This window comes from Aedes albopictus, chromosome 1 (genome assembly GCF_035046485.1).
Source record: "Aedes albopictus strain Foshan chromosome 1, AalbF5, whole genome shotgun sequence".
In the NCBI taxonomy this organism is placed as follows: Eukaryota; Metazoa; Arthropoda; class Insecta; order Diptera; family Culicidae; genus Aedes; species Aedes albopictus.
The window spans coordinates 103,826,775-103,852,658 of NC_085136.1; positions in this window are offsets into that span (position 1 = coordinate 103,826,775).

Genomic DNA, 25,884 nt, shown 5'->3' on the forward strand with positions numbered 1-25,884 from the left:
GTAGTAATGTAGAGAATGTAGGGAATGTAGATGGCGTCTGATACCATATAAGTAGTCTAAACATAAATCGCCGTAGCTTTTGATACACTCTACCAAACCTTTAGCATGTTTCTAACGTTATTTTTGGGGCCTTGAAATGTCTTCAGCTAGAGCCAGTATCGCCTACTCACAGCGATAATCACAAAAAAAGAAACCAATGAGAGTTGGCTACTTCTACTTGGGACTTAGAGGCATCTTCAATGTGTGAGTGTGGGTGATCTTCCATTTTTAGACGATAATTTCGCCTGCTACGTTAGTTTGTTGGTTCATGCAGGAAAAGGGGAGGAGGTGATGATGCCATTCGCCTGATTGCCAGATCGTATATACCACTGCGTGTAAGTCATGCTTTGTCATCGGGGTAATGGCTATGTGGCACAGGGTTCACGGTGGTGCGTGGATGTCAAGCCTAAAGAGATAGATTATGTGTTGAATACTTGTGACGATATTGCGGCACAGTTAGCTGGTTGAATAGCTTTTTCAACTCTTTTCTGGTTTAAGCGAAGGTTATAAACGTTATGAACTGGGTCTCCAGTTAGCCTAGTAGTTAAGGCTATGGATCGCCATTCCGGAGACGGCGGTTTCGATGGTATATGAAAAACATGTGCAGCTAGACCAGCTCAACAAGGAAGTCATACTCACACAAGGAACCAATAAGTTGGCTACTTGGGACTTGGAGGCATCTTCAATGTGTGAGTGTTGGTGATCTTCCATTTTTAGACGAGAATTTCGCCTGCTACGTTAGTTTGTTTGTTCATGCAGGGAAAGGGGAGGGGGAGGTGATGATGCAATTCGCCTGTTTGCCAGATCGTATATACCACTGCGTGTAAGTCAGTTCATGCTTTGTCATCGGGGTAATGGCAAGGTAGCAGAGGGTTCACGGTGGTGCGTGGATGCCAAGCCTAAAGAGATAGATTATGTGATGAATACTTGTGACGATATTGCGGCTGGTTGAATAGATTTTTCAACTCTTTTCTGGTTTAAGCGAAGGTTATGAACGTTATGAACGGGGCTCCAGTTAGCCTAGTGGTTAAGGCTATGGATCGCCAATCCAGAGAATGCGGTTTCAATGGTATATGAAAAACTTGTGCAGCTAGACCAGCTCTACAAGGAAGTCACGGAAAAATCGCTCTTTGTCGAATATTTAACATCTATCTATATATATATATATGACTTTTATATATATCTATATATATAAAAATGCAGTGGCATACGTGGGACCGCGCATAACTTGCGAACGGAAGGTCCGATTTTGGTCGTCTTAGTTTTGTTTTGTTAGTTTTCGCCCAAGGAAGGTTTATAGGTTCGGCATCGTAGCGCTGCAGGAGGTGTGTTGAACAGGATCCATGGTGCGAACGTTTAGAGGTAATCATACCATCTACCAGAGCTGCGGCAACACACGCGAGCTGGGAACAGCTTTCATAGTGATGGGTGATAATAAACGTACACAGCCCACACTCCGGAAGTACTGATGATGACAAGGACGCATTTTACGCGCAGCTCGAACGCGAGTACGAACGCTGCCCAAGCCACGACGTCAAGATCATCATAGGAGATTTAAACGCTCAGGTAGGCCAGGAGGAGGAATTCAGACCGACGATTGGTAAGTTCAGCGCCCACCAGCAGACGAACGAAAACGACCTACGACTCATTGATTTCGCCGCCTCCAAAAATATGGCCATACGTAGCACCTTTTTCCAACACAGCCTCCCTTATCGTTACACCTGGAGATCACCACAGCAGACGGAATCTCAAATCGACCACGTTCTGATTGACTGACGGCACTTCTCCGACATTATCGACGTCAGGACCTATCGTGGCGCCAACATCGACTCCGACCACTATCTGGTGATGGTCAAACTGCGCCCAAAACTCTCCGTCATCAACAATGTACGGTACCGGCGACCGCCACGGTACAACCTAGAGTGACTGAAACAACCGCATGTCGCCTCAGCATACGCGCAGAATCTCGAAGCCGCGTTGCCAGACGAGGGCGAGCTCGATGAGGCCCCTCTAGAGGACTGCTGGAGTACAGTGAAAGCAGCCATCAACGACGCAGCAGAGAGCACCATCGGGTACGTGGAACGGAATCGACGCAACGAATGGTTCGACGAAGAGTGCAGAACGGTTCTGGAGGAGAAGAACGCAGCGAGGGCGGTAATGCTGCAGCAAGGGACTCGACAGAACGTGGAACGTTACAAACAGAAGCGGAAACAGCAGACCCGCCTCTTTCGGGAGAAAAAGCGCCGCCTGGAAGAAGCGGAGTGTGAAGAAATGGAACTGCTGTGCCGTTCCCAAGAAACACGGAAGTTCAATCAGAAGCTCAACGCATCCCGCAACGGCTTCGTGCCGCGAGCCGACATATGCAGAGATAAAGACGGAGGCCTCTTGACGGACGGACGTGAGGTGATCGAAAGGTGGAAGCAGCACTTCGATCAGCACCTGAACGGCGTGGAGAACGTAGGCACGGGAGCCCACGGCAATGGAGGAAATGACGACGCCAGTGCAGCGGAGGACGGAAATGAACCAACTCCCACGCTGAGGGAAGTTAAGGATGCCATTCACCAGCTCAAAACCAACAAAGCAGCTGGTAATGGATGGTATCGCAGCTGAACTCATCAAGATGGGCCCAGAAAAGTTGGCCACCTGTCTGCATCGGCTGATAGTCAGAATCTGGGAAACCAAACAGCTACGGAGGAATGGAAGGAAGGGGTAATCTGCCCCATTCACAAGAAAGGCGACTATTTGGAATGTGAGAACTTCAGGGCGATCACTATTTTGAATGCTGCCTACAAAGTGCTATCCCAGATCATCTTCCGTCGTCTGTCACCTAAAGCGAATAAATACGTGGGAAGTTTCTGAAATCATCCTTCGTTACGACAGGAAGTTATCAAGCCGACTCCATCGACGGCCGGTCCACAACGGACCAGATCTTTACCGTACGGCAAATCCTCGAGAAATGCCGTGAATACCAGGTCCCAACGCATCACCTGTTTATCGACTTCAAAGCGACATACGACAGTATTGACCGCGCAGAGCTATGGAGAATCATGGACGAAAACGGCTTTCCTGGGAAGCTGACTAGACTGATTAAAGCAACGATGGACGGTGTGCAAAACTGCTTAAGGGTTTCGGGTGAACTATCCAGTTCATTCGAATCTCGCCGGGGACTGCGACAAGGTGATGGACTCTCATGCCTACTCTTCAACATCGCTCTGGAAGGTGTGATGCGACGAGCCGGGCTCAACAGCCGGGGAACGATTTTCACAAAATCCGGTCAATTTGTGTGCTTTGCGGACGACATGGACATTATTGCCAGAACATTTGGAACGGAGGCACCCGCCTGAAACGCGAAGCAGCAAAGGTCGGGCTGGTGGTGAATGCCTCAAAAACAAAGTACATGCTGGTAGACGGAACCGAACACGACCGGATCCGTCTGGGTAGTAATCTGCCGTGTGCAGCATAGTTAGTCCCATGTTAATAGGGATTCCCATAGAACATGGGACAACTATGCTGCCCACGGCAGTAATGTTACGATAGACGGGGATACTTCCGAGATGGTGGAGGAATTCGTCTACCTCGAATCCTTACGGACGACTGACAACAACGTGAGTCGTGAAATTCGAAGGCGCATCATCAGCGGAAGTCGGACCTACTACGGGCTCCAGAAGAAACTGCGGTCGAAAAAGATTCACCCACGCACCAAATGCACCATGTACAAAACGCTAATAAGACCGGTAATCCTCTACGAGCACGAGACATGGACCATGCTCGAGGAGGACCTGCAAGCACTCGGAGTATTCGAGCGACGCGTGCTAAGAACGATCTTCGGCGGTGTGCAGGAAAACGGTGTGTGGCGGATAAGGATGAACCACGAGCTCGCTGCACTTTACGGCGAACCCAGCATCCAGAAGGTGGCCAAAGCCGGAAGGTTACGGTGGGCAGGGCATGTTGCAAGAATGCCGGACAACAGAGAGCAGATGGGCGGACCAGGTGGAGCGTGACCTGGCGAGCATTGGGCGCAACCGAGGATGGAGAGCGGCAGCTACAAACCGAGAATTGTGGCGTACTATTGTTGATTATGTCTTGTTGAACAAATAAATGTATGTGTGTATGTATGTATCAATTGGCATTTTTCGAAGGTAGTCCGAAACATTTACATTAAATATTCAAAGAAAGAGCGATTTTCCGTGACTTTCTTGTAGAACTGGTCAAGTCGCACAAGTTTTTCATAGACCATATTCTCAGGTTAAGCGTCTAAAATGAGCTGGATGTGGTTGAATTTAGATATGTCGAAAAGACATTTTCAGCACTGTTACTTCTACCCTGGAATCCTTGCTTGAAAATAATAGGGGAACTGGGGATAAGACGCCCACGTTAAGGAAGAGTCCAATTTTAACCACGTAACATTTCATAATAAACACTTTTTTGCCACTAACATGAAGCACCAGCATGTTTCCTTCCAAATGGAAGAAACCATCAATCAGTTTTATGTTTTAATACTAAAAAATTTAAAGTTGAAAAAAAGTTTGATTTTTAGTTTTAATGCGGCGTAAAACGCGCCACTAGCCAAATAAAACATGCCAAATTGTATACATATTCTTGCACGTCTGGTTTATTTTTAACTGTTATTGTTCGTGAATGGTATACAGTCATTACATAATTATAGATCACCTGTAATTATGGGTCAAATCCATCACTGTGCCGTTTAACAGTGAGCTGTTTTCTCAATAATAACTACAAAATTATGCACGGCTGTGTGATTAGTGAACTTATTTATAGTAAAAATGTGCTATTGCTTGGTTCCAACTTGTGTTCTACAAAATTTATGCCAGAATTAGGATCTATGACTATTATAAGGTAATTAACTAGGGGTGGGCATTTTACCCCACACATGCCTCAGAAGTTTGGACCCTTTTAAAATAGCTATAAGGGTCAAATTTGATACTTTTTCCGCTTGGTACACAAAGAATAGGAATGTGCTAAACATTTTGTGGGGATAGCAATAAACAAATCTTTTAAATGATGTAAAAAAGTCCAAAAATTTAACTGGCATTACATCAAAAGCAACAAAAATCTTTTTTTAGTTTTTGTACATTTTTTTAGTAAAAATATGTAAACTTAGATGTAAAGAAGCATTGTTATTTTTATGTTAACGATTATAGTTGAAAAAGTACTGAAAATAACGTGGTTTGCCTAAAACAAGGGTGTAAATTATTCCACTATCCATAGCTCCAGGTAAACCCAGTAACAACATTCAAATCGTCCAGATCCCTAGGCTAATTTGCTCATACTATCAATTCGCGGAATTACCCATCTCTGGCACAAGCGCGCAACAGGAACTTCCAGTCCACCACTGCAGTGTAGTGTAGAAATGTATTTGCGTTGCTGCACCAATGAATGGCACAAAAACATGCGATCGACGACGACAGTAGGTAGGTACGATCGGAAAGCAATGAAAAAAGAGTAAATGGCACATTTTACCTCCGTCGCGAGACAATTACCACTTGTCAACATCGCCCGCCGGTAGATGCCGCGAACTGATGAACTGCGAGCAAGCACAACACACCTCGGTCGGTACTAGTACGAGTACCGAGTGTCGCCCGTCGCCGCTCATGATGATGATGATCGTATCGACACAACCGTATTTCCGGTCCTCTACACTGACTGACGAGATCAACGTGCGTGTTTTCTCCCATTTTTCCGCCAACTAACTGACCGGAATGTACCACGCTGTAAACTTGTTTTTTTCTTTATCCGATCGATTAGCCAGCGCGAAAACAGGTCGCCCTCCCTCTGCTCTCATTGCAATGGTGCAGTGCTAACTTGCGCAGCAGATCACTGTTCGTTCACAGTTTCAAACTAAACCGTGGAAATCCGGAAGCTGGAAGCTTGATTTTTTCCGATTGAATGAATTCGCGGAACGCGAAAACACTCTCTTCACGTTTTTTATGGATTGGACTGAGCCGAAATGTGTAGGGAAAGGACTAGAGCATCTGGTTAGACGGACATCTGGAGTTCGAAAGGTGGAAGCAGCACTTCAACAAACATCTAGTACGATTGATTGTTCAGTATAATCCATCGTACTAGGTGTTTGTTGAAGTGTTGCTTCTACCTTTCGACCTCCAGATCCAGACTTCCATCTAACCAAATGCTCTCGGCGATATCTCAAGAGCAATAAATCAGCTAACGAATGGTATCTCCGTCGAAGTCATCAAGTTGGGTCCACCAAATGTTGAGTAATGGGAGGGGAACCGATGTTAGATGAACAAGCTTATAAAAACAGAACCGATCAGAAGTATTTCTAAAGTAAAAATCAATAATTTACATGATCTCTGATAGGTGTCTAGGTATATCAGACAGTGTTCCACAATAGGGACGGAAGCTGACGCACTACACAATTCACAACAACCTGGGGACAACAATGAATGAGAACATTTTCGTCTTATCGAAGGAATTCTATCAAAACGACGACGTATCAGGCTCGTGTGCAGTACATAATACAATAATGCAGGAAAACACAAAAGGAACGGGTTGCAGTTTCTCACGTTTCTAAGAAGCACTCTTGATACGTCTACTTAGTGCTTACAGTCACGACGTTGAATAGTTTTAATTATACACCCGACAATTGGATGCTGCTTTTGTTCTCCGAATGTAGTATTGCTACCGGTTGATTCTAGCTACTTTGAATGCGCCTTTCAGAACGCACCTTCGATGTTTATGACCTTTCCGAACTTCTATAGGTGCACTTCAATTGTTTATGCCATTACAGATTTCGAACGGATCAGGTGCATTAGAAGTCCGTTTGCAGAGTCACCGCTGAAAAAAACCACCGAGTTCTAACACTCACATTTACCTACCTAGCTGACGTCAGTGAACAGCAAATATCGTGCAAAAAAGCTCGACCCGACTGAATTGGTGGCTTGTGCTTGGCGTGTGCGCTTGATTCACTCCCCCCATCGCCACGTTCATTTGGTAGCCAACCGCGTTTAAATGTGGGAATGGCGCACAGTCAGTGGCACAGTCGAATTTGGAGGTGGACATAACGTCAACTGAAACCTCCGCTAAATCGCTGCGCTGATTTATTTTATTGATGGCTGGAAGATTTTTTTGTGGATTTCTCGACAAAATCCCTAAATGGGAAACTCTTCGATGAAATAAAATTTCATAAATTCTGTTAAATACTCGAACAATATACCACTGTGCCGTACTCTGCATGAAAATGCCTCGTACTGTGCTTCAATGAGGCCAATGATAACACCCTTGATTGCGCCTATACAATTTGGGTGAGATACGCACCCATATAAAAAAGTGGATCACAGATGCGACCTGGAAGAAAACTGAGGAGCAAAGGAATGAAATGTTTACGTACGTTTATGGTTTACGTCACGTGTAAATTCCTAATTTTTTAAGAGTGTGGTTGTCTTCGAAGATCCACGCTGGAGCATTGGTTTCTGTACCCGAAGTCCTTCGTCGCAACGAAATAAGTAGCCTGATTTTAATTTTCGGTATTTCACATTTCCGGCCCAGTCTCCAACCACGTACCTTTAATATCACCTTTTTCTCTTCTATGCAAGGGGAGGGGAGGAGATAATCAGCTCAACATACACCTGAACAGGGAGTTTCAGCTAGTGTAAGGTTAAGAACCGCCTATTGCAACCAAAGTAGAAGTCAGGGCTAATAGGTCTCCGTTCCACTAAACAACATAGGCCTTTTCAGTTGACAATTCCGTGTATGCCACTGTTTACAACTGCCAAACAAAAGCGCAAACGCTGACCTGTCATTTTCATAGGAGAACTGTCAAAGACCCCCCAAATCAGCTGTTTTTAAACGTCTACTGATTAGGCCTATTCCCATTGCCGTCAAACCCTTCGTCTCTTCGGAATCACCTGCAGCAACGAACATCGATGACTCGCTTTGGAAAGTCCGGCATGGTAGCATGCTGGCGCTTAACCAGTTTCCCGAGTGGGGGTTCACCTTGGAAGGCGGGCAGGATCAACCCTACGCCTGCGCCCAACTGTTTTGCAGGTATCAAGAACTGATGCCTACGTGCAACCAGATCTGACCTGCTGAAGGCAAGGATATCACTACTCTTCAGGCCCTATCAGCTGCACCAGAAGGTTGCTGATAGTAGTAGGGTCCCCACCTGCCCGTCTCTTACCGGGGACCTCGGGCTCGGATCCAACCCAGTAGGCCGACGCCACGACAGGAACGCTACCAGGACTTCCTCTCCGCCGCCATTTAATCGCTGTAATGGTCGATCTCGACCACAGGGCACCGGTATGACCTACGAAGCCGACTCCGAACCCCTGGACTACCCTTGTACCGCATCTGAACTAGCCATTCTCCGAGTCCACGCGCCATCTCTTCTGTAGCTCCAAGACGATGTGGGTGATAGCCGTTGAAATGACATTCCAACCAAACTCATCCCAACACATCCTCTAGACAAGATTGTCGGAGTTGTGTACTCTCCACATGCGACAAGCATGCGGTCACGCATTGTGCGAAAACGCCGGCACACGAACAAAACGTGTTTCGCCGTTTCCTCTAAACCATTGCACACTGGGCATTCGGGAGAATCCGCCCGAAACGGTGTAGATACTGTCGGAAGCAACCATGACCTGAAAGGACCTGTGTCAGGTGGAATGTAACTTCCCCATGGCGCCTATTAATCCAACTATCTACCCTCTAACCTATGGGTCCCCCTTCCTTTGGTGGAACTGTCCCACGAGCGCTTCGATTTGACCATAGAGGCTATCCTGACAGTCCTGCGTATGCCTCTTGTGCCGCGCATTTCGAAGCACTCCATATCCTCACTGATAAGGATGCCGATAGGCACCATACCAGTAATGATGCAGAGAGCGTCGTGTGACACGGTACGGTACGCGCTCGCAACCCTCAGGCACATAAGCCTGTAAGTACTTTCCAGCTTCCGTCGGTAGCATTTAGTACTTAGCGCAGTGCCCCACGCCGGGCCGCCATACCTAAGTATGGACGTAGCAACACTAGCCAGAAGCTTGCACTTACTGGTATACACCGCAGAGCTATTGGACATAATCCGGGACAGTGCCGCTATAGCTGTGGAGGCTTTTTTACAGGCATAATCGACGTGGCTACCGAAGGTAAGCTTATCGTCGATCATCACGCGCAAATCCGTCAATCTCCACTTCAACTGGGTACTCTAACCTCAACACCTCGTCGTACATGACATTCCATAACACTGAACCCAGGATGGAACCTTGCGGGACTCCTGAGGTTATGTGAAAGCACTTCCGACCCACCTCCGTGTTGTAGAATCTTGTACAGGTACTCCGGTATCCCCAGACGCAAGAGCGCATCGGCAATAGCAGACCAGCTGGCGCTATTAAATGCATTCCTTACATCCGGTGTCACTACCGCGCAGAAGCGAATTCCCCTCCTCTTAGGCTCGAGTGCTTTCTCGGCGGTTTTTGTAACCGACAAGATAGCGTCTACGGTGGACCTCCCCTTAAGGAAGCCGTACTGGTTGCTCGAAAGACCATTTTCGCCCTCGGTGAACCTCAACATTCTATTGAGGATGATCTTTTCGAGCACCTTCCCCGCCGTGTCAATCAAGCATATTGGTCTATATGCCGACGGGTCTCCGGGTGGTTTCCCCGCCTTTGGAAATAGTACCAGGCTCTGCCTCTTCCAAAATTCAGGGAAAACTCCCTCATTCAGGTTTTTTTTCACCTGACCTGACCTGAACATCCCGGGAGCATATGCCAATAGATACTTTTAAGGACAAGTTCGGAACTTCGTCCGGACCACGGGCCTTACCTGCGCTTATGGACTATCATCGGCTCATACGAAAGAAGGCCAACAACTAGGAACATGACGCAGAAAAAGCTCCTCGATGATCCCCTCCAACATCTCCGGGGCCTACTCTACAATGTAATGACTCCTGGCCCCTCTTGTCTTGGCCATCACGGTCATGTAGGCTGGCATCATCCCACGGATTCGCATTAGCATTTTAACAGAGACCCTCACAGCAGGCCCTTATCTCAATCGTCAGCGCGATTTCAGCATCGGCGGACACTACCCACCATTAATTTTGCTTTCCCTCAGTTCGTGCTCACTGCATCCGCCGCCTAGCCTGTGGGCAGGCGCGGCACAGGTCCGCAATTGCTTGAGTCCACCAGTAAGCATTTATAGGGTGGACTTGCCTGCGCAAGGTCGCATCGCACACACGCGAGAGCACCGCTATCAGCTCATCCCCGCACAAACCGACTAGGTTTCGCTCAAGGCGGAGCACCTCCCTAAATACCTCGCCATTGAAATATCATGTCTTCCAACTACGGAGGTTTGGTCTTGGCTTGGCCGCCTCTTCCTCTACGCGGTGCCTGCTATTGTTGACACTGTAGCGAACCGCCAGGTGATCGCTGCCACTGTGAACACATCCATCGTCTACTTCGAACTACTTGTTAGGCCAGGACCACAAAAGGTAAAGTCGATGATCGACTCCGCTCCGTTCCGACTAATGGTACTTTTGGTACCGACATCAGTCAGATTGACATCTAGCATAGCCAATGCTTCTAGCATAGATCCAATTCCGCTGGTTTGTAAAACGGCTTCTCCATTCCACGAGCCAGGCATTGAAGTCACCCGCTATTGCCACCGGCCTTCGCCCTGTCAGCACGGTCGTCGTACAGTCCAGCATTTGCATAAACTACTCTATCGACCACCGCGGAGGCGCATAACAGCTACAGAAAAAGACCCCGTTTACTTTGGCGACCACGAAACCCTCATAGGTAGTAGACCCCAACTCCTAGATGAGGTATTTACCTGTATTTACCGGTCGTCCATATCGCCGCCATTTTTCTGAACCCATCCGCGACCCAGTTGTCGTTGCCGGCGGGTACTCGATATGGGTCCGCTATGATGGCGATATCCGTCTCCCACTCAGAAACTGCCTGACAAAGCAGTTGCTGAGCCGCGTCACAGTGGTTCAGGTGGCAGGTTCAGTGAAGGCCGGGCATTTTGGACCTCCCGTTGGGCGCTTGCTATTCACGAATTTCCCGATACAAATCCGACAAATGGGTGGACTCGAGCAGCCTTGTGCTTTATAGCCTTCAGCGCCGCATCTCCTACACACTACACAGTTTGTTGCTGTCAGGGCCTTTGCAGTTTCATGACTTGTGTCCTGGCTCCAGACGCCTGAAGCAAACCCCCGGTGGCTCGTGGAATGTACGATGACATACGCACCAGCCTACCTTAATCCTCCCTACTTTAACGAACTTTTTTACGTCCGCCACAGGAAACCGAACCAAAAAGCTACATGTGTCCCTACCGGCCACCTGCACCACGCACTGTTGCCGCAGTGCCGTGACGAGCTCTTCCACTTCGGTGACCTCGTCTAGGTTTATTGATGACGAGTACGTCGCCCTTCTCACGCTTGGCACCCCCCCTACTGTGCCTTGGCTTGGCGTCCTTCACTTCTACCAGCGGTTTCGTCTTCCTCTTCCTCCGATCCACATTAGTCCAAGGAGGGTCCTCCTTTTGGTTCGCCCTACACTGTGGCTACTGAGGGCCTACCACGGTCGCAACCCCTTGTTCCCATCATTCCGGGACGTGCCAGCCTTTTCAGGCCCAGCCTCCCCAGCATTCCGGGAACCTTGGCTGGGGTCCGACTTACCGGCATTGCTGCCGACCATAAGCGCCAACATGTGACGTATTTGGGGTGGGGGGGGGGGGGGGCAAAACTCTTCAAAATTGAACAAAGTTCAACTTTTTTCGGCCAAATGCACTAGTTTCCACGTGAAAATGCCTAATTAGGATAAACGGCATCGAGTTTGACAGTATTTTATTAGTTTTGAGTGGCCTTGCCCCCCCCCTCCCCCCAACTACGTCACAAGTTGGCGCGTATGCTGCCGACCTTCGGGGATATTGAGGACAAACGTCTTAAAATCCCGCATCAAAAGTGCATCAGAACTTCAGACGCACAAATCTCAAGAAGCAAGCTTCAAACAACAGTGTATTTTATTATTCTGTTCTTGCTCACTTGTAATAAGCTTAAAATGAGAAGCTCAGGTGCGCTGGTTTTGTTTACGAAGAGATTTGTGCCCTTGAAATCGTGAGTAGGTGCCAAAGTCGGCCATTGTGGCGGCCATTTTGGGATTCTAACAAGTCTGTCCTTAAACCCCTGGCTTATCGGGCACCGCCAGCCAGCTCCTGACCTGACGGCTGCCTCGCCCGCTTCTGCGAGTGCTAGTCACGAGCATTCGCCTTTGCCACACTTCTTGGACTGCCTGCGAAAGCGAATGCCTCCGTTTGGGTAAACTTCGACACCTTCTCCTTCACAGGTCCCGCCGCTGCTACAGTCATTATCGCGAGTATCGCGTGTTCCTGCTTGGCCACATCCATCGACACCTAGGGCTCCCATCTGACCGGCAGTGAAAATCAGGACATTTCATATATTTTCCCAAAAATGAGTAAAACTCATATCGGATTTGTTATGAAATTTTCGCCAAAATATGTTCAAAATCAGGACATGTCCTGCTTAATCAGGACGGACGGATCGACTTCGTGGACGCAAAGTCGATGATTTTGCCAAGCTGCTGCTCAGCCACCTCAATTGCGGGCAGTCCTTTCTTTTCCTTTTTTTCCTAATTTATCTTCTGACCATACTAAAATTCAGCTCATTGCTACAAATCTAGTACTTCACCGATCGTGTCCTATAGTCTATTTTACGAAACGACAACAGTGTTGATATTGATATTAACTTGGGCTTGGGCGCAACCTCCTGTCAAATTTTCATTCATGAAATGAGCGATCAGCTGATCCGAAACGTCTCGTAAAATGGCTTATTATAATGTTGTGCTAGAGCGTACACGGAGAAACGAAAGTACCCAAAAGTGAGTCCATTCCACTCAACTTCGAGGTGGCGTGCGGGTGCCAATTTTGAGTTGATGGAGTCGATGTTGAGGTAGGCGTATACGGCCAAAGTTTATTTATTTATTTATTTCGTCAAACATACCGTAGACTACAATTTCACTTAACTATATCACTTAATAACTATAGGGCACTGCATTGTTTTGATTTTGTATGAGATTTTGACGTTTCTTGGCCTTGTTGTTTACAAAATTTCTGTAAGAGTGAAAGAGAAGGAGAGAATTTCATGCAGTGCACTATATTCTATTATGTGATGCTAGGTCATTAGGCCGAATGGTCATTAGGCCGAATGGTCATTAGGCCGAATAATCATCAGGACGAATTGAAAGTTAGCCGTTGTTTTTACCTTTTCCAACAATTTTTGCCAAAAACTAGTTTAACAATGAAACTAGAAAGAATAGCCTATGTTTTAAAGAAGGAAAAATTTATGAATTGAATATCAGCAGTTTCAGCGCCAAAAACTATTTTAGCAATGATACTAGAAAGAACAGCCTATATTCAAAAGAAGGAAAAATTCATGGGTAAAATATCAGTAGATTCAGCATCAATAAAGTATCTTCGTGCCTGTCACACGATACACACATGCAAAATGGTCATTTGCAGAGGAAGCTCTCAGTTAATAACTGTGAAAGTGTGGAAGTGAAGCTGAGAAGCAGGCTTTGTCTCAGTGGGGACGTAACGGCAAGAAGAAGATCCAATGGCCTTTCGGCCTGATGATCATTCGGCCTAATGACCTTTGGCCGAATGGCCTGACACCATTATAAAGGTTCATCATTCGATTCAAAGGACCAAATTTCGCATAATCTGTTCTATGTTTGTTTAGAGCAAATATATTACGACCTCTCAATAGTCTATACATGATAGTAAGTTGGCGGAGTCGATGCGTTGAGGTATTAAATCATTTATAAATGAAACCATGGCTAATTCGCAACGCTCTTTCAAAGTTTGAATATCTAGAAGCATGCATCTAGCCTCATATGAAAGCAGTGGAAATGTTGACCAACCTAATTTGCGTAAGGTATACAGGAGGAACTGCTTTTGTATTGATTCTATTCGATCCACATGTGTTACCGTAAGCCAGGGTCAAATTGATCAGCGGGGTGAAATTGATCATTCGGCTACTACATTGTAATTCCATACTAGGAACTCTTAAGCGTCGTAATGATCTTAAACTTTTTACGTCATCTGGTCCGTAGATGATGAGAGATGAGTGTAGAATTTTATTTTTGTAGAAAAAAGTTAGTTTTGCCATAATTTTTCAGGAATTTGCAATGTATTACTCATTTAGCTGAAATCATGGCTACTAAACAATCGATTGCTAATAGGACTTCCCGTAAATTCTCTGTTTTCACATTTTTGTGGAACCTTGGTTGGAAAGTTATTTAGCTAATAAGAACATGAAATAGTTAAAAAAAAAGTTCATTTTATATTGAAATAGTCATTTATTGTGATATAAATCACTTAATTAAAAAGAAATTGCCTACCTTAAGGCGTTTAAGAGGAAATTTCAAAATTTAATGTTGCATTCTAAGTATTAAATTCACTAGTTGTAAGATTTTAAACGCGTTATTCGTTTTTAGAAAAGCAAAATTAAGCGGAGAAGGAAATTTTACTTTCCTACCAATGCTTAATTGTATACTGATCAATTTCGCCCCAAAGTGACATTTCTATTTTTTTTTTAATTTGGAGTTATTTAACTTAAAGTTTAAATTTGTTGAACAAAATTCTGTCACATAGTTCCATGGAGATCCACTGGGTACTGGTTTTACAGAAATTCTTTTGGCAATATTTGAATTGGCACTGATGTTATCCGCAAAAGTGATCAATTTGACCCCGGATTACGGTACCATGTAGGGAGACCATACTATGCTACAGTATTCTAGAACTGATCTTACATAAGCGACGTACAATGTTTTAATCGTGTATGGGTCCTGAAAGTTGTAGCTAAAACACTTAAGGACAGACTTGTTAGAATCAAAGTTAGAATCCCAAAATGGCCGCCACAATGGCCGTCTTTGGCACCTACTCACGACTTTGAAAGCACAAATCTCTTCGTAAACAAAACCAGCGCGCCTGAGTTTCTTATTTTAAGCTTTTTAAAAGTGAGCAAGAACAGAATAATAAAATGCACTGTTGTTTGAAGCTTGCTTCTTGAGATTTGGGCGTCTGAAGTTCTGATGCACTGTTGAAGCGGGATGTCAAGACGTTTGTCCTTAATGAAGCTTAACATATTAGTTGCTTTATGAGTGATAGCGTTATACGGCCAAAGTACCTAGAGTCGAAGTTCTTTTTACTCAACCGTCAGTTACTCAACTTTCGGTACTATGTCACTTACTCAATTTTGGCTTCCCGCTTCGAACTCGCAAAGTTGGGTTGTTTTGCTATTCAATCTTTGACAACAATAAGAAGAGCGAATGAAAGAGGATGGAAAAAAGAACTTAAAAGTGAGTTTAAAAATACACAGATATGGGTTCTCTTGTTTTTCGGTGTAGGGATTTCACGCAGCAGTTTCCGGAGCGAGTCCGGTTGGTGACATATTTTTTTTAATCATCTGGATTTGCTCCATAAGAACATCAAGCTACTCAAATGAACTCCTAAGAACTTGAAAGTTCTGGCAAAGTTCCGAGTAGCATCTTAAGCAGCTTTCGCGCGAAGTTCCAGCAAGACTCATTGTTAGCCCCTTAAGCAGCCAGACAGTTCCATTTGGAACTTTATCTGAACTTTTCCGAACTTGAATGTGTATTTCGTCCGATTCGGCGATTTTGGTGATAAATGATAGAAAATATCTATGACTACCAGGACGTAGCAGCTATGTAGCTTGATACCGGTTCGCCTAACCGTAACTTGGGCTTAAATTGAAGCGACTGTTTTAACCTTTTGGAGCCGATTTTTTTCGCCGCTGTCGACGCAACCTCGCTGGTGTCGAACACGTTTGTTATGCTCGGTTTCATCGCCGGGGTCATATATGACCCCTTCGGCTCCAAAGGGTTAAAAGGACCTGAAAACACGTCCAACGTTTTCTTTAAGTTCCTAACATAGGCATCAGAACATTCAGATGTTCAAACTTAAAAGTGCCTTATTTCGAAGCTCTAATCAATTTTGTCACTAAATTTCGGTTTCTGATCCATTGTTCGAGGGAGGAGGTGGACTTTGTCGACCAAAACCGGCATCTAAGCGGACTCAGGGGCCTATTATTCAGCAGAGAGAAAAAATTTACCAGCCCCATTAGCTATTCATTGTGTTTTGTTTCGGGTCTGAACCCGGTTGGTGCATGCCGGTGGACGATCATCATCTGCGTCTACAAAATGTACGTACGTACGTACTTACTCTGATGACGACTGGCTGACTGTTGTAGTGTGCGGTGGTTGTTGGATAGATGGAAAGTATTTAATCACGTTACGTACGTACGTCTTTTCCATCCACACCACTTTAGGGGGCTCTCTGTTGTTGATTGTTGGCTGGTTGCATTGCAGCTCGCTGCTGCGCTGCGCTATTGAAGGGCTATTGACGCGAGCAGCCAGACAATTTGATTTGCATAGTGCATTGGTCTAGGTGTGTGCTGTGCGCGCGCGGTTAATATTCATTAGATTTGTCTAGCGGTTAGGAATTCATGTAGGTAACAAGTACATATCCCACTGCGGGAGCAGTAGAAGCACTTACTAGCCAAACCTAGCCACTAGTTGGTGAGCTAAGAGCACTGCTATTTGCGGTGCTGCTGGATGATTGAATGGTACCCAGAAGTGCCTACCGGTTAGACCGGAGTGCAAGCGCAGAACCGGCATTTGGTGGTGCGGTGTTGTTGTTGTTGGGGGATTTCCCAGCAGTACGAGACAACACAGAGCAGAGAGATCATTGCTGGTGGAGAAACGAAACGTGACAGGCTTCGAGAATCGGCGTTCATAGCCATGTAGATGTTGCCTTACTAAAGTAGAGATGTCGATGATGCTACTTGGAAATCATCAGCAACAATTATTCTGCATCAAGTCAGAACGCTGGATGTTAAAAAGCCTTTCGTTGTAATAATGTAAAGAACACGGTAGAAAACCAAGTGAATTAGAATATATAACTTCTTCAACTGTCACATAAATAAATGTGATTTATTTTATGTGAACTCACTGTGCTAGGATGAATGAAACAGTGGCTAGTCCGAATAATCGCACATTTTTCAGTGTCAGTGGTGCACTAACTTATTCTATGCTGTATCTGAAAGTAATCTATCTAGAAAAGGATGCATAACCACTCCTTTTCTCGATTTTCTACATCTCCACATTTTTATCCAGAATCGAAATCTTTACTCATGATGGTTAAACTAATCGGTGGGCATCACTGCATTTTGCAGTGAAACAAAGTAGCCATGATTTCAGAGTGCTGTCTTTGGCGCCATATGCAGCAATGTTGCCTGCTGGGAAGCTGGAGGATTATTGCTAAAATTCGTCCAGTTGGATGCAAATCAATAACTAATTAATGACGCGTCCGATTTGAATGCGGTCTTCGGCAAAGTTGTAGCTGATAGAGTAGTCTAGGAGTGCCAAGGGTCAACTAATCCTCTAGGGCACTTGGGGAAATGCTACGGTCGATTGAATGAAAAACATCGTTTTCTCATAGTAATTCCCATACAAACTTTGAAGGGCTTGTGCAGTCTCAATTTTCAACCAAATGAGCTCAAATTTTAGAAGAAGGTATAGAATCTGGTTACGAATCGAAAAAGCGGTATGGAGCAAAAACGATTTTTGCACCACACTAATACATATATCCAGAGATATGCAAAATTTTAGAATACTTGCTTCAGAGAAGATGTTCTCCACATCCATACCTTGTTCATAGTGGACAATATAGTTTGTGACTGATTCACTAGGTGGCGTAAACGATGCTGCAAAGACTACATATTGTCACGAGCTATGAGCTTCATTTCCAATGCGAAAAAAAAAATATTTCCCTGGAATCTTGACAAAGTTATTGAGTTGTTAATCAATATAATAATACAACGAATACTATGCAATATGGGTAATGACTATCTATCGAAAGGGTTTGATTCATCATTTCATTTATTCATGTATTTAGTTGACATCAAATTCATGATAACACTGAATCAACAATTTGCCGTCATGATACTCGATTTGCAGCTGTAGCACTCCAACGTCCACCGTCCAACGCTCAACGCTCGCCAGATCACGCTCTACCTGGTCCGCCCATCGTGCTCTCTGCGTTCCACGCCTTCTTGTACCAACCGGATGGTTAGCAAACATCCACTTTGCAGGGTTGTTGTCCGGCATTCTTGCAACATTCCCTGCCCACCGTATCCGTCCAGCTTAAGCCACTTTCAGGATGTTGGGTTCACCCTAGAGTGCAGCGAGCTCGTGGTTTAACCTTCTACGCCACACACCGTTCTCCTGCACGCCACCGAAGATCGTCTTTAGCACGCGTCGCTCGAAAACTCCGAGTGCTTGAAGGTCCTCCTTGAGCATCGTCCATGTCTCGTGTCCGTAGAGAACCACCGGTCATATTAGCGTCTTGTACATGGTACATTTGGTGCGGGGGTGAATCTTCTTGACCGCAGTTTCTTCTGGACCCCATAGTAGGCCCGACTTCCGCTGATGATGCGCCTCCGAATTTCACGACTCGCGTTGTTGTTAGCCGTCAGTAAGGATTCGAGGAAGACGAATTCCTCCACCATCTCGAAAGTATCCCCGTCTATCGTAACATTACTTCCCAGACGGGTCCGGTCGTGTTCGGTTCCTCCTACCAGCATGTACTTTGTACCGTTCCAAATGTTCTAGCAATAATTTCCATGTCGTTTTGTGAAAATCGAGCCCCGGCTGATGAGCCCGGCTCGTCGCATCACACCTTCCAGAGCGATGTTGAAGAGAAGGCATGAGAGTTCGTCACCTTGTCGCAGTCCCCGGCGAGATTCGAATGAACTGGATAGTTCACCCGAAACCCTTAAGCAGTTTTGCACACCGTCCATCGTTGCTTTAATCAGTCTAGTCAGCTTCCCAGGAAAGCCGATTTCGTCCATGATTCTCCATAGCTCTGTGCCGTCGATACTGTCGTATGCCGCCTTAAAGTCGATGAACAGGTGGTGCGTTGGGACCTGGTATTCATGGCATTTCTGGAGGATTTGCCGTACGGTGAAGATCTAGTCTGTTGTCGACCAGCCGTCGATGAACCTGGCTTGGTAACTTCCCACGAACTCATTTACTTTAGGTGAAAGACGATGGAAGATGATCTGAGAAAGCACTTTGTAGGCGACATTTAAAATGGTGATCGCTCGAAAGTTTTCACACATTAACTTGGCGCCTTTCTTGTGGATGGGACATATTATCCCTTCCTTCCACTCCTCTGGTAGCTGTTCGGTTTCCCAGATCTTAACTACTAACTGGTGCAGACAGGTGGCCAACTTTTCCGGGCCCATCTTGATGAGTTCTGCTGCGATACCGTCCTTACTAGCCTGTTGTTTTTTAACTGGTGGATGGCATCCTTAACTTCCCTCAGCGTGGGAGTTGGTTCGTTCCTGTCCTCTGCTGCACCAAAATAGTCATTTCATCCGCTAACTTGCTCCCCCGTGTCTACATTCTCTTCGCCATTCAGGTGCTCGTCGAAGTGCTGCTTTCACCTTTCGATCACCTCACGTTTGTCCGTCAGGAGGCTCCCGTCCTTATCCCTACAGATTTCGGCTTACGGCACGTAGCCTTTGCGGGATGCGTTGAGCTTCTGGTAGAACTCACGTGTTTCTTGTGAATGGCACAGCAGTTCCATTTCCTCACACTCCGCTTCTTCCAGGCGGCGCTTTTTATCCCGGAAGAGACGAGTCTGCTGCTTCCGCTTCTGTCTGTATCGCTCCACATTCTGTCGGGTTCCAAGCTGCAGCATTACCGCCCGCGCTGCATCCTTCTCCTCCAGAACCGCTCTGCACTCCTCGTCGAACCAATCGTTTCATCGACTCCGTTATACGTACCCGATAGTGCTCTCATCTGCGTTGTTGATGGCTGCTTTGACTGTACTCCAGAAGTCCTTTAGAGGGGCCACATCGAGCACACCCTCGTCCAGCAACGCTGCCTCGAGATTCTGCGCGTATGCGGTGGCGACATCCGGTTGCTTCAGTCGCTCTAGATCGTACCGGGGCGGCCGCCGGTACTGTACATTGTTAATAACGGAGAGTTTTGGGCGCAGTTTAACCAACACCAGGTAGTGATCAGAGTCGATATTAGCGCCACGATAGGTCCTGACGTCGATAATGTCGGAGAAGTGCCGTCCATCAACCGTAACGTAGTCAATTTGCGATTCCGTTTGTTGTGGTGATCTCCAGGTGTAACGATACGGGAGGCTGTGCTGGAAGAAGGTGCTACGAATGACCATGTTCTTGGAGGCGGCGAAATCGATGAGGCGTAGGACATTTTCGTTCGTCAGTTGGTGGGCGCTGAACTTTCCAATCGTCGGTCTGAATTCCTCCTCCTGGCCTACCTGAGCGTTTAGATCCCCTATGATGATCTTGACGTCGTGGCTTGGGCAGCGGTCGTACTCGCGTTCGAGCTGCGCGTAAAATGCGTCCTTGTCATCATCAGTGCTTCCGGAGTGAGGGCTGTGCACGTTTATTATGCTAATGTTGAAGAATCGGCCCTTGATCCTCAACCTGCACATTCTTTCGTCAATCGGCCACCAACCGATCACGCGCCTCTGCATGTCGCCCATCACTATAAAAGCTGTTCCCAGCTCACGTGTGTTGCCGCAACTCTGGTAGATGGTATGATTACCTCTAAACGTTCGCACCATAGATCCTGTCCAACACACCTCCTGCAGCGCTACGATTCCGAACCCGCGGTCCTTCAGTATATCGACGAGTATGCGGGTGCTCCCGATGAAGTTGAGAGATCTGCAGTTCCACGTACCGAGCTTCCAATCGCAAGTCCCTTTTCGTCGCTGTGTCGTCGCCATTGGTATCGGTTCGCATTCTTCTCTTGTTGATTTTCCGGTGCTAGTCTTTTTTAAGGCTGGCTCGCAGGGCCTGACACCAACCCACTAACCCAGGGAACTTGGCTTACCTTCCCGGAAGCTACGGGTTCTGCATTGGCATTTCCTTCAACTACAGTGCTAAATAGCTAGGCTCAAGCGCCAGTCTTCGCCGGGGGTGGTATTTTTAATGGGCGCCCAGGAGATTATATTTTACCTGAGCTTCCACCCAGCTTCGGACCGATATCTGACGCCATTTTAAACACGAAGAAGGCGGACCATAATCCAAGATGGCGGCCACGGAATGGTAGTTTGAGCTATGATGTTACCCAGCCAACACACGATCGCATACGCTGTTGAATAGGATGCTAAAACGGAGGGGATATGCGTACACTTTACACGCGATTAATTGCAACCATGTATGCATATGCCCTCTACATTAGCATCCTATTCTACATCATATACGGCTTCGTGTTGGCTGGGTAGGGTAGATGGTAGAATGGAGTATAGTACAGAGCATATGGTGAAGGATTCGGGTAAAGGGTGCGGTAGAAGATAGTGTGGAGAATAGGGTACAGGGTAATGCAGATAGGTTCAGGATAGAGTGTACGATAGAGGTTATGGGATGGAGGGCAGAAAAGACGGTTAGGTGAACAGTCAGACGGTAAGAATTAGATAAGATGAGATTTTCTCAAGATACCTTCAGGAATTCTTTCCAGGATTTCTTCTGGTATTCCTCTAGAAATCTTCAGATGTTTCTTCCAGAATTGATGTAGGGATTGCTCCTCAGATCTCTTCAGCAATTTCTGCAGGGATTGCTTTAGAAAATCCAGAAAGGTTTCTTTTAGTTATTCTATTCGGCATTTCTTCAGGGATTGAACAACTTCAAAGATTATTTCCGGAGTTCCTGCTGTTATCTCATTAGTGATTCCTACATTAGTTTAATATACTAATACAGGTAAAGGCCTTACAATCAGAACTCCAGAGCTATTTTAATTTTCCTAGAACATCACCAGGTCATGACTACCATCATTTTATGTTTCAAAATGTATATTTCAATGTAATTCATCAAGTTCAAGTGATTTAAAAATTAAACACAACTATTTGTATTCAGTAGACAAAGTTCAAAACTGGACGTTTTGGATAACCTGGAGATCCATGTTACAGCTGTAAAAGGACATGAGACATTTCTATCTAGCAGCCCCAACCCAAACAAAGAATATTGAGCAATTTCCATTCAAATATATCACATGTACATAGAAATAAAACGCGGAATAGAGTGAAGAACAAGTGGTGTACACTACATTTGCAGCTATATCTCCAAAATGTTCTAGCATAACATAATCTCCATATGTGCATTATGATAACACAACTAATCCCCTTGATAAAAACATTTTGGTTTTGAAAATTCACCCACTGGGTCAAATGTTGTAGGTAAAACAATGCAAAAAAAAATGTCCACACCCTTTAAGGGTTAAACATAGGCTATTCTTTCTAGTATTATTGTTAGAATAGTTTTGCCAATAATGGTTGAAAAAAATAAAAACGACAGATCCGTTTCCAGTTTCTTGTTGAATTGCAATTCATCCTTATGACAATTCGACCTAATGGCCTTCGGCCTAATGACCCTGCATCCTGAAATTTCTTTTCAAGATCCCTTTAAGGATTCCTCTAGGATTGCTTCAGGGATTCCTCCTTGTATCCCTTCAAAAATTATTTTAGGGAATCTCACAGGAGTCTTTCATGTATCCATGCCAGGATTCTTGCTGTGGTTCCTTCAAGGATTTTTCTCAGTTTTTTTGACATTCCTCAGGGGATTTCTCCTATGATTCCTCCCGGGATTTTTTTTTTTCAATTATTCTTCCAGGGAGTCCTGCTGAGCTTCCAGTCGGAATTTCTTCCGTGATTTCTTTGAGGATCTCGTAAGAGATTCTGATCGGGATTTCTTTTGTTACTTTCAGGAATTTCACGAACTATATCATGTGTTCCAAAACAACGCGATGAAAAACGCTTGCAACGTGTCATATGTAGGTAAACCACTAATCGAATAAAATAAATATGATTCACCGGCTCAGTTGAACATTCGTTAAAACTTAAATCAGGTACTGTCCAAAAACCATGTTGGGGAATCTTAAGGTGCAAACCTGACGTCTCAACATCAGATGTCTAGGACTATAGTATATAACTCTATATATATAAGTCTTATATACTGATCAATCTTTCCGATTTGCGGAGCCACCATATTTTACATGTAAAGATGGATAGCTTCGGTAGAACCCTACTTCCAAATGGATTCAAAGCTAGGATCTCGTGGCAAAATGCCCTGCAATCCGAAAAACACCGTCGTCGTTCATCGACATCTCCAAAAACATTCTAGTTCGTGGGCACTCCCAAAGTTCGTGCACAACAAGCTGCATTCCACAATCATCGGTTTCCTAATTGAATAAATTTCCGCCGATCATCACGACGATGATTAGCGGCCGGTCCATTATCGCTAAACAGCAACTGCAGATTCATTATCGAAATCGTAAATCATCGTTGCCCCCGCAAGGGTCGTTCGGTCGTTTCCAGAACAAGTTTACGAATCATTAGAACCAGCTCCAGATGAAATAAAACGAAAGGAAAAAAAAAGTTATTCAAATTGACGTTCTTCTGTGTGCTAATAGTGCTGGGGGATTATTATTTGGAAAGCCCCCGAAGTATAAAGAAGACTTTTAACGACCGACGACCGACGCCTAAAATCTGCTCACGTAATCGTCGTGAGGTCAAACCAACAACCACACTTTAGTTAGACCCATCCAGAACACTGGCTGTCCGGATTGTCGGACAACCAGGAGAGCGTTGATCCCTCCTCGAATGAACATTAGAAACGGGTGCGCAGCACACGCTCGCAAAAAGAACCGAAGAAGAGCCTGCGCTGGCCACCTCCCGGTCCCGGCTTCCACCCTTCTATAGAGCTGAGGCTATTACGTGCTAATAATAGGTGTCCCCCTTGATTCAACGACCATCTCGGTCCCCTCGTCTCGACTAGAGTGGAGTGTGGTCAACAACATTTGACCGCTGCTCTGCTGGCTCTTCTGGATCCTCCCCAGATTGCCTCATCGTTTGCCCCGTAGTCTTACCAAAGATCAAAGATGCTGATCATCTCTCTCGCTGCTGCTGCTGTGATAGAGATGCGGACGCACAAGGTGAAGAATGCTGCATGGCCTGAACAGAAGTTGTGCTCAAAGTCAAGACTCATTTTATGTTCGTTTTATTACAGTCGGGATTCCTATAAATACTATTCGGAAGCCTCTTTTTACTTGGAATTCATGTATCTTTAATGATAAAATGTGTCAGATAATTATTATGCTAATACACATCAGTAAAAGAGGGATCAAGTATCCCCATTTTCAAATTACGGGATTACTTAAAATTTTTAAGGATATCTTACAATTTGATATACATTATCCAAAATACTAGAAAACTTTCAAAGAAAATGAATAGGAAGCCTGTGGAGTTATTTTTCCTTTTGAATGATCCATATGCTAAGAAGGGCAATAAGCTTGCAATACAGTATGACCCATAAAAAAATTGGACAGTTTTCAAAGTCATCGTTCCCCTACTTCGAACTGATTAACCTTGCATGTACAGGGGATGGCCAAAATGTTTGGGATAGGCAACTTTTTTTCTCCCACAAAAAAATTCAACATGCTGTAACTTTTCATACAGTGCATCAAAAAATCTCAAATTTTGACTGTTTGTCAACCTATTATATGTGCATCATTGGTTCAAATTTGGATTCCATTGATTAATTTTTCGCGAAGTTAGAACCGTTCGGGTAAAACACTATTATTTAGACAACTAATTTTTGAACTGTCATATCTCGGAAACCAGTGAACCCAATTGAATGAATTTTTTAACGATTATCAACAATATATTGATACTTAATACGACGTTATAAAATGTAATATTTTCTCACGGCGAATTAAGTTATATCGGGTTGAAATTTTTACACATATAGAGGAAAATAAGTAAAATTTACAATACCACACAAAAATTACTAAATGTGTTCTTTCTTCAATCTAAATAGGCTCTAATATATCTGATTAGAGATAACTTGAGAACAGAAGTGGAAAATCTTTGGATATCAACAATAAAATTTATTGACATTGATGTAAAAAAAATACATTTTTTCGAGAAAAATCCAAAAAGTGTCAATCCATGATAACTTTTTTCAACCGATAAAAAGTACCTATGTTTTAATAGTTTGTGAAGCATTTACATATTGTTAGTGTACGTTCAAAATTTCATTCAATTCGGCTCACTGGTTTCCAAGATATGACAGCTCAAAAATAAGATGTCTAAAAAATAGTGTTTTACCCGAACGGTTCTTACTTTGCGAAACATTAATCAATCGGGCCCGAATTTGTACCAATGATGCACATATAATAGGTTGACAAACAGACAAAATTTGAGATTTTTTTTAAGTACTCTATGAAAAGTTATAGCATGTTGAACTTTTTTGTAAGAGAAAAAAAAGTTGCCTATCCCAAACATTTTGGCCACTCCCTGTATCTATTGGATAGTATAGTAGAGCTACTAATCTGATAATGGCAAAGGAACATAGACTGATTTCATGCACATACCTACCTTTGGAAATATAACGTTGAACATATGAATGTCGAAATCGTCCACGCGCCAGAGGCCGTTTTTTAAGGATATAATTTTCTTTCAATTGCTTTCAATCACATTCAATCAAATTTTATTTCCAAAATAGTACTTTTATGGCTGAATAAGATCTTCAGATCTTATAGATCTTATAGATATTTTCTGAAAATTGAATTATTTGACAAATGATAATTTTTAGAAAATATTATGTTTTAAGCATGAAATTGTTTTTAAATACTTAGTATTTGTACCTATCATAAAGGTAGGTTTATATGCCTTCATCGACAAAAAAATTGTTTTGAAAAATGCTCAAACAATGTAAAGTTTTTTATTAATTTATCT